The sequence below is a fragment of the Siphateles boraxobius genome, unplaced genomic scaffold (assembly GCF_051911475.1).
Source record: "Siphateles boraxobius isolate OS27281-9 unplaced genomic scaffold, OSU_SipBor_1 104, whole genome shotgun sequence".
Taxonomy (NCBI): Eukaryota; Metazoa; Chordata; class Actinopteri; order Cypriniformes; family Leuciscidae; genus Siphateles; species Siphateles boraxobius.
The window spans coordinates 2568534-2585074 of NW_027508705.1; the positions used below are offsets into that span (position 1 = coordinate 2568534).

At 43.1% G+C, this 16541-nt stretch overlaps 1 long non-coding RNA gene across 1 annotated transcript; it reads left to right on the forward strand.

The window, feature by feature from the left end:
• The first annotated feature begins 6367 nt into the window (after positions 1-6367).
• LOC143753700 (uncharacterized) lies at positions 6368-6851 on the forward strand. Its single transcript, XR_013207803.1, has 3 exons — positions 6368-6464; positions 6547-6630; positions 6779-6851. It is a non-coding gene; the product is annotated as an uncharacterized LOC143753700 (long non-coding RNA).
• The last annotated feature ends 9690 nt before the right edge of the window (positions 6852-16541 follow it).

Consider the following 16541-nt stretch of genomic DNA (forward strand, 5'->3'; position numbering starts at 1 on the left):
GAGGGACTTATTTTGTGCTAAAACTTCACACACACATTCTGGAGACATCAGAGATTTATATTACATCTTGTGAAAATGCCATTTTACCACCCCTTTAAGATTGACCTAAATCTTTCTAATAATACAAGAATAGCTTCTTTCACCTACATATCCATGAATAGGGATGTCATGCACCTAATTTTATTATTATTATTAGCCTATTATTATTATTATTATTGTTGTCCATATGCTGGCTCTAGTCTATGCATATAGAGATTTTAAACAGTTTATTTCAGGAAGCTCAATAGTAGTGTCACCTTCATGTTCAGTTTGTTTTGGTTTTCACTGATCGTCACATGTGTTCCTTTGTTCTCATCAGTCACCATGGTCACTAACACTCATCACAGCGGTTCCTCTTTTAGTTAATTATCTTTGTGTATTTAAGTTCCTGCTTGAGTTCAGTTCTTGTCTTCTTTAAACTTTACAAGTAGGCCCTTGCATTTTCACTTCAAAGTTTTGTCATAGATTGGGACTGTTTAAAAGCATTTATTCTTTAATATTCTTTGAAAGCATTTATTTAAAGGGGTCACATCATATTTTTTTAAATACCCCAATACCCAACATGAGGGTGAGTAAATAATGATGATAGAATTATTTAGATTATCCCAGATAGCAAAAATTTCTGCATGGCTTCTTTTTGCCGCCGGCCCTAAGCACAGACCCGTCGCCAGACCTCAGTCTTAAGGAGGGCATATGCAGTGCTTTAAGTGGGGCGGTACGCGCCGGTACTCAGTACCGCCACTTCCAAATATAGCTCTTGAGCGTACAGCCACCTCTCCGTGCACCCAGAACGTGCTTTTAGCGTACCGGTACACTCATTTGCACATCTGTTTTAATCCTTTGGCTGCGGTGCCGCTTTTCAGAGCGCCTTTCACAATGCACGCTTCCTAATTCGTCCCACCGAGAGCAGAGACTACATTACCCATACACCCTTGAATTTAAGGGTGTAATTAAACGGATTATTTGTGGTTGACCTTGAAATTTTAACTTGATTAAAAAGTTATGTATTTGATATTAGCTGCGAATTCAGAGCATTAACTTAAGTTGTGTCAGTGTAACGTTATTGATAGCTAGCCTAGTCTAATCGTAAACTAGTTGGCTAACGTTACTGCCTGCCATACAAAGCCAATAAGCCATAGTAGGTTAAATGTACAAGTTACAAGTTACTAGCTTTTCTGTTAGCTCATAAATTACTCTTTGCAAGTTCCTTATTTAATTTATAATAATGAGCAGTGTAACTAAATTTTACTAAAGCAATGTTACATATTAAATTTGATTTGATTACTTTTTTACATTTCTGTCAAATATTAACCATTTTCAAATAAGTCAGACTTCAGCACCTTTATGTACCTTTAATGTAAGATCGTTCTTAGGTCACCAATTCAACATCATAACATAAAAACTGCAATGGTACTGTTTTTAAAATCATGTGTAGTAGGCCTAAGTGTACAGTAAGTGTGTGTGTGTATTTTGAATTTGAAAGCTTTTGAATTTGAGCTTACAGTTCTTTCATCAACCTGTCTTTTACTTAAACTTACAAAATAGATACTTTAACTTAGTCCTCAGATAGAGGAGGGTTGCTGCTAGCTCCGTTAAGGTATTTCTGTCACTCCCAAACTGCATTGAAATGGTATGTTTCAGAGTCAGGGTGAGTTTCAGGGTGAGGTGACTCTGGCGTCCCAGAGTCACCTCACCCCCTCCGTCCCCCACTCAACTCAGCCCAGCTTACTGACCTCTATATCCCTCCTGCGGCTGAGACCTAACCACAATCTCACAATCTCTCCGCAACCCAACCATACGCGCCAACCCGTTTGACTAAGGCTGTCGAGCCCCACTGGTGCATTAATATGCAGCTTCAGTGGCAACGGTTCCGTATGGCATACCACCTACCGCAAAACACAATATCTGCCCAACCACCCGTCATTCACGCAATATACACAGGAACGTAATAACCGTAAATATTATACAAGTTAGTATTTAGGGGTAGGGTTAGGGTTAGGGTTAGAGGTTAGGGTTTTCAAGAGGGTTCCCAAGTTTTCAAGAAGTCTACGAAACCGTAGCATGGCGGCCTGTACACAGCCAGCTAGAATCTTTCAGTCTCAACCACAGCCAGTTGCTGCTCCTTTCTGCTGCTTCAGATAAGTTCTTTACTGTGCAACGCAACTCTTGGCCACTGAATCCGACGTCTCTGAGGAACCGGGTTGTAGAGTGTGCCACAAAACCTCGACAACCTACTTCCACTGGATAAACCTGGACTCTCCATCCTCGCTGTTCTGCTTCAGTGGCCAGATGAGCATACCACAGTTTCTTCCTCTCATATGCCTCATCTACCGCATCCTCCCATGGCACTGTTAACTCTATCAGTTGAACAATGCGTGCTGATCCAGACCACAAAACAATATCTGGTCGTAGGTTAGTGGTGGCAATCTCAGGTGGAAAAATAAGCCATTGATCAAGATCAGCCAGCATCTTCCAGTCCCCAGCAGCTTCCAGTTGTCCTGGGCGAGAATTGGTGTTAGCACATTTTCTTGGTGGTTGCTCACCTGGGCGGAGGAATATTGTCTTCTGCGTGTAAAGTTTTGCTAGAACAGGCGGCAACTTATTGGTCATACTACGCTTGCCTTCCAATGCTAAAGCCAAACATCGCAATACTTGGTCATGGCGCCAAGTAAACCGACCTTGGCTAAGAGCCACCTTACATTCTGTCAAAATGTGCCTTAATGTGGCAGGTGATGAACACAAAGGCCAAGAGGGATCCTCTCCTACCCAGAGGTTTAGGTTCTGCGGTGATGGGAGAACATCATATGTTGACCTAATAAGGAAACTGATCCTACTCTCTTCCATTGACCAAAGGTCTTGCCAGCCCATTTTGCGTTGTTCCACACTCTCCCATCCCATCCACTCTCCCTGCTTGGCCTGGGAAATGGCCTTTATACACCTCATCCTCTCCTCCTGCTTTCGCACCTTGTTGACTATCAGCTTCCTCCTTTGAGCAGGGCCTGCCTTGTGCCATTTAGGAGGAGCTAAACTGAGCCCAAAACCCCCTCTTCCAAGTCAAATCAAGTCATCCTCATTTATATAGCGCTTTTAACAATGTAGATTGTTTCAAAGCAGCTTTACAGAGATAAACATATAATTTAAGGTAACAGAGATTGGTTTAGTTTTATAGTGGTTCTTGAAAAATGTTTTTTCCAGCTAAAGTTAGTTTTGATTGATTCACTTCCGTCTAAATGATAGTTTGTTATTAAATTAGGGGCCGCTAAGACGACACCGTTCTCTCTAAACAGACTTTAAACGCGGACCTGTGATAGACGCTGATGGCGTTCACATGCGCATTAAGAATTGATTCTATAGTTATGTGCGTTTGAATATATGTGCGCAGGTTTGTAATTCCTTATGTACTGGATGCAGGTCCTTATGCAGCCAATCCTTATGCAGGTTTGTAATTCCTTACAAACCATGCCTAAACAAACTACTTGTCTTGTCTATAAATTTTGATGCAGAATTTTATTTTATCTTATCACTCCGGGTAGGTACGTGAACCAAAAAAATCCACAACGCTTTTTCTGTAGAGTGGTATAGGGATCCTCCATAGGGAGAGGCTAGTTGGCACTTCAGCACTGCATTTTCATCGGGTCCAGGCGAAAGTCCTTCGTCAGATCTGGAAACGGCCTGGATCCGCCAGGCTGCGGGAAAACCTCGGGATAAACAAAGACACTAAAATTAGCGTAGATGCCATTCTTCATATGATGTAACCAGTACATCAGGATTTAAGGGAAGTGTTCCCAGTTCCATGCTGTACCTGTCCCACGATATCCCCAATTTGAAGGTCAGCCTTTGCCTCTACTACTGATTTCTTTGCTGACCACTTTCTACCAGTTTTTACCAAAGGGGCTGCCTCCCTTACACATTTGTCGCTCGACTCTGCTAAAGTCATTTCCAGTCTGACCTTGGCACAGTCGGTAATCGCATCCAAGAAGCCAAGCGCTCTCCTCCTACTACCCATCTTGATGCCCTAATGATTACTTCCATTGCCATGGTAAAAACCAGTGGAGAAATGGTGCATCCTGCCATTATTCCAACCTCCAAGCATTGCCATGCGGTGCTGAATTTTGGACTTGAGAAACTAAATTGCAAATCTCCAAAATAGGCTTTCACTAAATTTGTTATTGACATTGGTACTCTAAAAAATCAAATGCTGCCCAAAGAAGCTCATGTGGCACTGAACCATATGCATTAGCCAAATCCAGGAATGTCACATGGAGCTCCTTCCTCTCCTTTTCAGCTGATTGAATTCGTTGCCAGATAACATTGATGTGTTCTAAGCATCCTGAGAACCCTGGAATGCCCGCTTTTTGAACTGAAGTGTCGATGAAGCCATTCTTTAATAGGTAGGTTGACAATCTCTGCGCAATAATGCTGAAGAAAATCTTACCTTCGACGTTAAATAGTGAAATAGGACGAAACTGACTGATGCTTGTAGCATCTTTTTCTTTAGGTATAAAGACTCCACCTGCTCGGCGCCATGCTCTAGGTACAACCTGATTTTCCCATGCCACTTTTATCAATTTCCACAGAATTCGTAGAACTCCTGAAGCACTCTTGTACACTCTGTACGGAACTCCATTAGGCCCTGGAGATGATGAAGCCCTTGCCTTTCTCACAACCTGCTCTATCTCTTTCCACTTAGGTGCACAGACCTCCATTTGGTATTCTGGTGGATTGATAGGTGGGATACCTGACGGAATTGACATAGGCTCATGCCTTTTTGCATCTGTATGTGTTTCCTCCAAATATCTCTCTAGCTCAACCCTAGATGCTTTTAAAGTGCCACTCTTCTCACTGGTGAATAACTTCTTTACGAATTTGAATGGGTCTTTATAGAAATTAGCCCTCGCACGCTCCTACTTTTTGTAGCGTTTCCGTAGGCGCTCAGCTCTGCGTAATGTTGCAAGCTTATCTTTTATGGCCCTTTGTAAGAGATTGAATCCCTCCTTCTGACTTTGTTCTGCTTTTTTCCATTGCTTCCCCAGCCGTCTCCTTTCTCTAACTAACCCTTCAATTTTCTGCTGCCGTCTAGATACAGCAGGAGTAGTTTGTACTTTTTCCTTCCTTTTTTCCACACCAAACCTCTCACTTCCATGTGCGTAAATGATGTCCCCAAATTTATCCAGCTTCTTTTCAACTGTTCCAGTTAATCTTTCCAATGCAAAGCATAGATCTGGGTTTACCGTGTCCCATGCAGTTTTCTCACAAGCTCTTGGCCATCTAACTCCAGGCCTATGCCCGTTGAGGTTCTTTCCTCTCTTATGCTGGTTAGTCTGACCGGGTTCACAAGTATCAATGTGTGCATTACTAACTGTGCAACCCTCATCATCTCTATGACAGGGGTACTGATATCCTGCGAACTGTGGTTTGCTTCCAGTCGCTGGATTTCATTCGACTGACTTGACTGACTTCGTAAGAAGTACTGATCAATGCGAGGCCCTTGTCCCTTCTCCCTCAAGCATTTCATTTTCCTTTGAATCTTCAACCCCCTGACCGTTGTCGCCTTGCTCCAGCCACAGACACAAGCTTGGAGTTCAATGACTTTGCTAACTGCAGAACCTGAACTAGTCTTTTGTGAAGTACTCTCCATACTCATATCCGTTTCCATTCCAATGTCGTTAACCATGTTGTCCAACATTGAGTCATCTTCCGCCCCAGCTCTCGCAGACTCTAGGTGTATTTTTCTCTTTAATTTCTCAGAAGCCTTGGGCGGGTGTCTCCAGCATCCTGTAAACACAGAGCTGGATACTGCCGACAAGGGTAGCTAAAGGTAGCTCTCTTTTCTCCTGTCAGCTGTCTCTCCAGGCTGTCACAAGGTCTTTCCCTTGTTGCCAGCAGCACTATTCACTGCAGTCACTGGACGTATCCAGATCTTCATGATTTCCATTACACGAGAGTAGATGTTAAAACTTCATGCTGATTTGTACTCGGCTTTCGCCAAGATATGCACCAACTAAGACATAGCTTTACAGTAACCTATGCTTCTCCATCCATTTACGCTTCTTTCCATATGGTGATGTAAATCTCCTTCTGTCTAGTGTTAACACGCGCCAGCACACACAACGGCTGCAACCACAGTGCGGTCCCACCATGACAACCGTCTGGATTGAGCTGAGTAGGGGACATCTCTAGGGTCTTCAAGTGGGCACCTTCCGTCCTCAGTGTTTCGTCGACTAGCCCACGACACCTCAAGAGGGTAATATTCTTAGTATATGTCTTAGTGTCCAGTGTTTTAACATTATTGAAAATAGTCTTTAGTTGTTGTATTTTTTTTTTTATGTTCCAGAGACTCCAGAATGAAAATCAAGCCGTGATTGATGAGAACCGAGCCCTGAGGGAGGAGAACCGAGCCCTGAGGGAAAGCAATGCACCAGCAGGTGAGAACATGCACTCTTTCTTAAATTTTACCTTTTTTGTGTGATGTAGGTCCAAAATTACCACATGCCTGTCATTTTGTAGATTTGGATGACAGCGGCTCACTTCAAGAGCAGGTGAAGCAAGTTGGGACAATGTTGAAGACGTTTGCTCGCACTGGGCAATCAGGTACAACTTGAAAACAACGCCTGTGGTTGTTGGTTTAATTCCCTCTGGGGCCACCTGTAGGTAGTAGACCTAGATATAAGTGTCATAGTTTAGTAGTTGAGGGACCAGGACTGACTACTCTATTATTTTATTCTGGGAACTCCTGTAGGTGCAGATCAGACCCTAATTCTGCAACGTCTTGGAGAGTTTGGCGGTGTTGTGCGTAGCATGGACAACAAAATGGACACTATGCTGCAACATTTCAGTGCCAATGTGTCTGTTGGAGAGTTATCCCTGCCAGGGGTTCTGTTACTCCCCCTAGACACCCAGGAAGTGTTGACGTTGCTTGACAACAGTTTGAGGCAGGATAAAGAGCTCCAGCAACGATTTGTAAGTGTGCTGATTAACGCCATATGGTAATCTAAAAAGTAAAATTAAGATTGTACACTGCATATTATACAGTCTGAATCCACAGCCTGAGAAATGTAATTTGTAACACTTTTTTTTTTTTTTTGTATTTTCAGCTTCGGTTTTTGGTGATCAAATGTGGGAGGGACCTAAAGACAACCGTGTGGTGAATGCTTCAGAGTATCTTCTCTAATCTCCTTTCCATCAATGCAACCGGGAATGGTAAAGGGGATAAAGCATGTTTTAGAGACCTGTTCCTGAAGACCATTGTTCAAAGTAAGTTGAATATTTTTTTTATATTTAAGTAGATGTGTATGACCTTATGCCATTCAAATGGAATGACAGATCTTTATTTTCTACAGGAGCTATCCGGAAGAACCCGGCAACCCAGGATGCCACTGATGAGGCGATCCAGGTTAACGTTACGCGTTACCTGAAAGGAACAGCTGACCGTGAAGGTGGAAAAAGGCGCCGCACAGCTGAGAGGGACCCACTCCTGACCCCTTAAACCTAGGCTGACACCCCAGCATCACTGACAACTGGAACCCTTTCTTTATCCTGCAGTCAGTAACATCAAGACCCCTAAAAAAGCCTGCTAAAAGTGTCAGACTGCACTCACCCAATCCACACTGTTCACTGTAGAAATTGCGGGGGTTTTTTTCTCGTGACCCTGCCTTGAGGGCAGCTCCTTGGATATGGGATGGTTTGTCCTTTTATACAGGCGCACGAGAAATCAATGAAGATATGCCAATTTGCACTGCCTCATTCTGGAGGTCGGGGAAAAACGGTGATTCTTAGCCCACTACGCCACGCAGAGCCCAGCCACTCCAGACATTCTGATTGGCTGTGTTCTCTACAGCCAGATTTTCTGCTGTTAATTGTCTTTGTTCCCACTTGTTGTCATGTTTAAGTTGAATGTCAAAATTTATATTATACCTGTTATCCTGCACATTCTTTGATATCAAAGATCTCAATTATTTCACATACAATTTTCTGATTTCATTGTTACAGTGCTTAAATTTACAAGCTATATTTAAAAATAGAATAGTTTAGATTATATATCTAATACTTGATATCTGCACATTATCTGGTATCAAATATTCTACTTACGTGACTTTAGTATTGGCATATTTCATTCCGTCAGTGCTTAACGATTCTATTATAGTTTGTAAATTCTATTCCCTGATATTTGATATTGCACATTAACTAGTACCAAAAATTCTACTTTTATTCCATCAGTGTGCTTAACTGTTTTTTTTATTAAAAATAGCTTGAATACTATTTCATGCCTCTGATACTTGATATTGCACATTACCTGGTACCAAATATTCTACTTCATTCCGTCACAGTGCTTAACTGTTATTCTATTATTAAATATAGCTTGTATATCCTTGTGCCACAGGTCAGCATTGCAGTTATAATGGTATCCTGAGACCAAGAAAAAAAGTTTTTTGAATTTAGTTTTTTTTTTCCATGTCATCACATTGTTTAGAGCATAAGAAAAAATGTAAAAAAAAATTTTTTTTGAAAAATGATATTTTATTCATATGTTATGCTATGTACTCTGTAATGGACACCAGGACTCCGTTGTTTAAAAAAAATGACTTGAATTTATATCTATAGGCAAAAACAATTGGATTTTTCTTTCGATCACCAAAAATATTAGGTTTCAGGATTTTTACGCAAAATTTGTATAAAGATGATTCTCAACTACGCTATGAAAGATATAACTAAATGAATTGATACACCATTTTATTTTATGCAATATGTGGGTAAAATGGCCATAAATTAATATATCCTATTCAATGCAATGTATCTATACACTGTAAATAAATAAATAAATGAAGATAATACCGCATATCACGCTGTTATCACTAAAAATATCACTATCACGTTTCTTATTGGCTATTGTGACAGTACTGACGTAATCACAATCTTGCTCATCCCGCTAAATATCAAACATGTTTGATATGATCGGGGCGAGTCCGATTTGTGTGAGAGCAGATCGGGAGGTGCAAGATTCGATCTGTGAACGCCTCACATTACCATATAATCTGCGCCAAACATCGGAACCGATCGAAGTCCTCGACAAGATTTTTCTCCGATTCTCGGGAGGGGGAAATCGGGCATAGATCGGCCTAAAACTCCTGTAGTGTGAGCCAGGCATAATAATTAGCAACATTTTAATATCTAATGTTTTATAGGAATGTTGATGAATACTTTATTTCCATATTCACTTTTAAAGACATTTTTATTCAGACATTTTTAAAGACCAAAACAAGAAGTTGTTTTCATGGTGAAACCATAAAACATTTGGTATCTCCGAAAAGCCCTGAATGTGCTCTGTGTGTCAGAAGGGTCTCGCCTGGGCTAAAGATTAAAAAAGGACTGGACTGCTGCTGAGTGGTCCAAAGTTATGTTCTCTGATGAAAGTAAATTTTGTATTTCCTTTGGAAATCAAAACTGCGGAAGGTCCGCCTTCGATATAACGGCGGCGGAACGGCGGATGGCCAGCGGGCCGGCCGGCGGTGCACTGTCAAACGTGTTTGCGATAACGCCATTCTGCCGCTTCTACTGCCTCCGGAGCACCGCCAGTGGCCCGCCCACTCATTGATATATGGGATTGAATTTGTTTTTGGGTTACTGTTCCCTCAAGTTTCAAGATTTACCTGAATCTTTGCAATGATACAAGAAAGGAAACGAGAACAGAGACTGACTCTGCATGCACTTTTTTTTTTCTTTTTTTTTATATAACCAAGAAGATTATATTAAATAAGCATTTATTTAAAGGGACCATGTCATATTTTTCCACCAAGATCCACTTATTTTCAAGACATTTATTTTTTATTTTTTAGTAAGCTGAATGATTAATACGGCCTAAAATTTACACTCGCCAAAGGGCAAATATGAGTAAAAATCAATGTTGGCGAGTATATGAAACGGTGTCAATCACCAGTTGGCCAGTAACATTTTTATGAAATTTAGCAATGCAATGTTGTGAAAACATGAAAGCAAACATGAACGACGCTCGGATTGATGGACCAGCACTGCGAAAGTTTAAGCCATGCCAATTTAAACATGCAAGCGCAAGAAGCAGCAAAAGTTTTAACTAAATTTTTAATTCACAAGTGGTGTGGGAAGTTTCTGTGCGCAAAGGCGTGCACCAGAAAGCTGTGACTCAGACAGCGTGCGAATAGTGAATTGATCTGTTTAAAAAAAGTGATTGTTTCAAGGAGTATCCTAATAAACATAAGCCCCTTTCACACAGAGATTATGGAAAATACACGAATAAAGTGACCTGGGATTTGACTCGGGTTCGTTTGACTTTGGTTCATTCACACTGCCAGTGATTTTCTGGAATCAGAGAGTGCGTTCACACGAAACCCGTAAAAATCCCGTAAAGACACGTGACATCGATGTGAAATGTAATGTCTCAGAAGCTTCTATTGTTTGCTCATGAGGTGCAATTTCTCTCTCGAGAAACCACGCTTGTGCATTTTTTTCTCTGATTCGATCATAAACTAGCACATTACGTACCGTTTCACGATGGCGAACGATCCCGGCTTCAGCACCATCATTACGACACGGCATTGATTACGGCATTTGTTCACACAGCGCGTGTTCAAGGACTGAACACGGCAATGTTACTAGGTCCCCAACCCGGCATCGATCCCAGCATCAATCCCGGGTCGTGTTTGCATTCACACAGAAGGTGTTCTGGCAATTTCCCGGCAATTTCCCGGGATCAATGCGCTGTGTGAAAGGGGCTATAGTTAAGTCAAATCACCTTTATTTATATAGCGCTATTTACAATAGAGATTGTTTCAAAGCAGCTTCACAGTGATAACATGAAAATAATACAACAAAGTTTTTTTTTAGAAGAAAATGGCGTCATCGTCCACCTTAAAGCTGCAGTAGGTAACTTTTGTAAACAAATATTTGTTAAAACTGTCATTATATCCTGATAGTAGAATATGAGACAGATAATCTGTGAAAAAATCAAGGTCCTCTGGCTCCTCCCAGTGGTCCTATTGCCATTTGCAGAAATACACCGCTCCCGGTCAGAAACAACCAATCAGAGCCAGGAGGAATGTCTTAGCAGTGTCAATCACGCTCGTGTACGCGCTAATGACACCCCTCTCTTGCACAGCGCGAGGGCGTACCGTCGTTCAAACTCAAGATTGATGGTGTGCTGCAGCTTTGCTAATGGCGGAGAAACAACCTGTAATGAAATAACAGGAGGATGCAAGATGTAAGTAAATCCAGTTTATTGAGAGTAGTCAGATGTTAGACACAGGTCGGGGCAAACACTCAGGTGGTAAGTAAAGCAGGGACGAGATGGCGATCCGGTGGTGGTGCTGTGATGAACGTGCCCGAGTGAAAACCCAGGAACCGTGGAACATCCAGACGACACGAGGAACAGACGATAATCCAGAAGACGAACTGAAACAGCCGAGGCACGAGAACAGGACACACACCGAGGAACAACCACAACGATCTGACAACAAGAGAGAGAAAATGCTGGGCATAAAAAAGGAACTGGAATTGATGACAAATGGTGACACTAATCAACACAATGAGTAACCACACCCACACAATTACACTCACGCAGACACTTCAGCATGAGACAGCCGATTAGTGAACCGTGACACAACCTAAACTGCCAATTTCTCGAGTGGCACCTGCTCATAAAACAAGGAGGTAAAAGGAAAAAGACCAATGACGATAAACAAGCGAAAAAGAAAGAATTAGACACAGCCCATTGACTCTGTGTCAAAACTCTAGCAGCATAACGTGTAGATAAAATGTGACGCACTGTGGTAAGCAACAATTGAAACCTGCTAATTCACTGGCTTGTCATGTTGCTGAAATAATGTACTAGCAAACGTTATCTAGCATTACATGTCACTAGAATAATTACTTACATACTGTAACGTTAGTTACAGTTGAGAATATTGATCAGTATTGAGACAAGTTTTTTGAGGATCAGTGCTGATGGCTGTCATGTAGATGAGGCCTTCACAGGGCGGATGAGACTGGCGCTTCAGGAAGGCGTTGTGGTCGTGTCTAGGCGCAAGTTCACCATCTGATCTGGATACGGGCCGGATCTGGCTGACTACAGGAAACCTCGGAATAAACAGAAAGACTAACATTAGCGTAGATGCCATACTTCTTATGATGTAACGAGTCCATCAGGTCAGGTCATCATAGTCTGTTAAACAGTTGAGAAAGTAAACGCATGTGTACAGTATAAGTAGGCTATATTGGATCAGTGCATTAGATCTTAAAGTGACAGCAGCCTAATAATGCTGCAGAGAAAATGACTTGCTGCTCTTGACTGAATAACTTTGTAACTTTATAATCGGTTTAATTTAGTGATTAATGCAGTGTTATTTTACATTTAATTAATTTATTAAATTGAACATTGTGAATTTTCACAAGTACAACTAAATTTTGGTGTCATAACTGTCACAGTCTGTTTTTGCAAAAACGTCTGCGTTTGTGATGACTTGAGGACGTGTCTCCAGTCTTTAGTCGCTCATGTTCTTGCTTAGACAGACAGGTTTGAGTTCCTGTCAGGATGACATCCATCCAATTCTTAATCCAGTACATTTTTTGTAGACTGGATGGTGTGTGTCCAACCCTGGAGAAGAAAAGCAAAAGAATTCTTAACTCTGACAGTCAATTACATCCCAGTCTTTGGGCTGGACTTCAGAAAGCCAAATATGTTTTCATATCCAATACAAAGATTTTATGAACATGTGCATTAATGTCTCTTTTAGAGCTTCTTTACAGTAGAATTGAATTCTATTTTACTAAATGATTCGGATTCTGTTTATTACCGTGAAGCTGCTTTGAAACAATAAGTATTGTATAAAGCGCCATGTAAATGAAGGTGACTCGACTAGCACACTGTGACATCATAGCACATAGTAGATGCATGACTCGGAGTCTCGAGGTGCATTTTTCAAACAGTAAAAGAACTGAAGTTCTTGGCGTACTCGCTAAAAGCATCATCTCACTTTTAAACATGAAGTGAGTAAAATATCACATTCTGACTTCTTGAATGGTAGTTTATTTCACATAGATGTAGCCTACAGTGCGATAGTTTCTCACATTTGCTATTAAAAATATTGGTAAGGTTCCATGTGTTAACATTATTTAGGCTAACATGGACAAGTGATGTGTTATGGAACAGAGACTCAAGACAAATGGTTACAATTGAGAGACAGGTTTATTGATATGAGTGACGGTGAGTACCACTTGTTGACGATGGAGAATGTCTTCGGTAAATGACGATGAAGGTTATTCAACCTTATACTGAAGGTTATTGTGCTCTTACAGATGATGAAGTAGGCTGTGGATGCTGTAGTGAGAGATCGCTGGAACATGCAGAGTGGAACGGAGAGAGGTAAGTTGTGGGATGAAGACTGGAACCAGGAAGACGAAGGAGACGCAGGAAACACTGGAAGTTAGATGATAACACGTGACATCAATGGGATGGTAAAGGATACCGGGAAGAGAGTCCTTACTCAAAAACGAGACCAGACAATGTGACTGTGTGTGGAGAGAACTTTTGTGCTGACGATCAAATGACGTGCAGGTGATTAGTACTCAGGTGACAGCGATCTTTGTGATTGTGTGGTGGTGGAGCCTGGCTGATCCCTGACAGTACCCCCTCCTCCACTGCCCACTCCTGAGGGGACCCCGACGTCGTGGTCGGCCTCAGTCTCATGGAATGTGGTAAGGAGGGTCCGATCTAAGATATCTTCCCTGGGTGTCCATGAACGTTCCTCTGGTCCGTAGCTCTCCCAGTCCACCAGGTACTCTAGACAACCACCACGGCAGGAGTCCAAGACTTCATGGACGGTGTAGACCATTCCATCCTCCAGTACTAACGGAAGGGGGGGGGGTTTCACTGTCAGGACAGGCTCTGTGGAGGGAACAGAAACAGGTGAGCGATAGGGCTCGAGGAGTGAAAGGTAGAATGAATCCTGTAGTGTGAGGGTAACTGTAGCTGGTAGGTGACAGGGTTGATCTGTCGGGTGATGGTGAAGGGGCCAACGAATCTGGGACTCTGCTTCTTGCAGGGCAGACACAGCTTGATGTCCCGCGTAGAAAGCCAGACCTTCTTTCCTGGCTGGTAGATAGGTGGTTCCACTCTCCGAGTGTCTGCTTGGATCTTCTGTCTGCGCACTGCCCTTTGAAGGTGATGCACGTCGTCCCAGATCCTCTCACTCTCTCGGAACCAATAGTCAACGGAGGGGACGTCGGAGGGTTCTCCGGACCATGGGAACAGTGGAGGCTGGTAACCGAGCAATCACTGGAAGGGAGTGAGTCCAGTGGCAGGCTGACGGAGTTCTGTGCATACTCGGCCCAGCCTAGGAATTGGTTCCAAGAGTTCTGGTGCCTGTGGCAGAAGGTTCTCAGAAAGTGCCCAATCTCCTGGATCTTTCTCTCCGTTTGCCCATTCGTCTGGGGATGGCATCCAAAAGAGAGACTGACAGTCATGCATAGGAGTCTGAAGGAAGCCCTCCAAACCTGGGAGATGAACCGCGGGCCTTGATCTGACACAATGTCCTCAGGAATCCCATAGTTTCAAAAAACGTGATTGAAGAGTAGCTCCGCAGTACTCATGGCAGTAGGTAGACCTTTCAAAGGAATCAGACGCCAGGATTTGGAGAATCGGTCAACAATGACTAGGATACATGTATCGCCACCTTCGGAGGGAGGTAGGTTGGTGGCGAAGTCTACTCCTAGGTGTGACCAGGAGCGTCGGGGAATGGGCAACGGAAGGAGATTTAGTGATGGCACAGTCTGGACATCCCTGGACAAACCTTCTCACATCCCTTGGCATGTTGGATCACCAGAAACTATCTTGTAGCAGTGAGAGGGTACAGTTGGCCCCTGATTGGCCAGTGCCCACGGAAGAATGTGACGAGTGCATGAGATTATTGCGTTGTGACTAGGGAACGTAGATGCGAACGGCTGGACACCCCGGCGGAGATGGCTCGGAGACACTAGAGGAGGAAAGCTGCTGACGGATGGGGCTCAGGATGATCTTTAAAGGCAAGATGGGCTCTGGATCTTCGTTCTTCTCTTTAGAGTTATGGAGTCGGGATAGAGCATCAGCCTTGAGATTTTTTGTACCGGGACGATAGGAAATGGTGAAATTGAATCAGGTGAAAAACAAAGCCCATCTTGCCTGTCTGGGGTTGAGGCGTTTGGCATCTCAGAGATATTGACATTTTTGTGATCGTGAGAAATGTAAATTTCTCCTTGGCACCCTCCAGCCAGTGTCTCCACTCCTCTAAGGCGAGTTTGATGGCCAGTAGTTTTCGATTACCAATATCGTAATTGATCCCAGGCCGGGGATAGTTTTTTAAAGGAGGCGCATGGATGGTGACGTGCTTGATTCCCCTGCTGCTGCGATAGCACCGCTCCTACCCCTGTAGTGGAGGCGTCAACCTCGACACCAAGAGCGGTGCACTTGTGAACTAGTCTTTAAAGCTCTGGAAAGCCTGGTTGGCAGCTGGTGTCCAGGACAGGGACCTTTGGCTTTTTCTGAAAAAGGTTGGTCAACAGGGAGGTGATGGAACTGTAGTTATGGATGAACCGGCGATAGAAATTTTAAAATCGAAGGAAAAGTTGGAGCTCTTTGATGGTGGTAGTTATGGGCCAGTTCCGGACTGCTTTCACCTTCCCCTAATCCATCTGGATGCCGTGTTCACTGATGTTATAGCCGAGAAACTGGACGGTTGGTCCAGGAATAGATCAGAATATCATCCATGTAGACGATCACGGTACGATGGAGGAATTCCCGGAGCACCTCGTGCATAAAGTCTTAGAATACGGAGGGGGCATTTACCAGTCACTATGGCATGACCAGGTACTCGTAGTGTCCAGTGGGGGTCACAAAGGCCATCTTCCATTTGTCTCCCTCACGTATCCAGACGAGGTTATACGCGCTGCAGAGGTCCAACTTAGTGAACATGGCTGCTCCACAAAGTTGTTCCAGGCCTGCTGGGACGAGAGGAAGTGGATACCGTAACTTTATGGTGATGTTGTTGGATGCTCAATAGTCTATGCAGGGCCACAAGCCTCCGTCCTTCTTAGCCACGAAGAAAAAACTCAAAGCAGCGGGGAAGTGGAAGGGCGGATGTAACCCTGTTGGAGCGCCTCTTACATTTACATTTAGTCATTTAGCAGACGCTTTTATCCAAAGCGACTTACATCTGAGGACTAAAGCAAGCAAAAGCCAGACAAGAGAAGATTTAAAAGGGAAGGGAAGATTTAAAAAAGATTTTTTATTTATGTTAAGTACTCACGGAAGAGATGAGTTTTCAGTTGTCTTTTGAATGATGTCAGGGATTCTGCATTATGGACGAGGGTGGGGAGATCATTCCACCAGCATGGAACCGTGAATGAGAATGTTCTGGAGCGTGATTTAGTGCCTCGCTGTGATGGCACCACGAGCCGTTGCTCCTTGGCCGATCGTAGGCTTCTGGTAGGGACGTAGACTT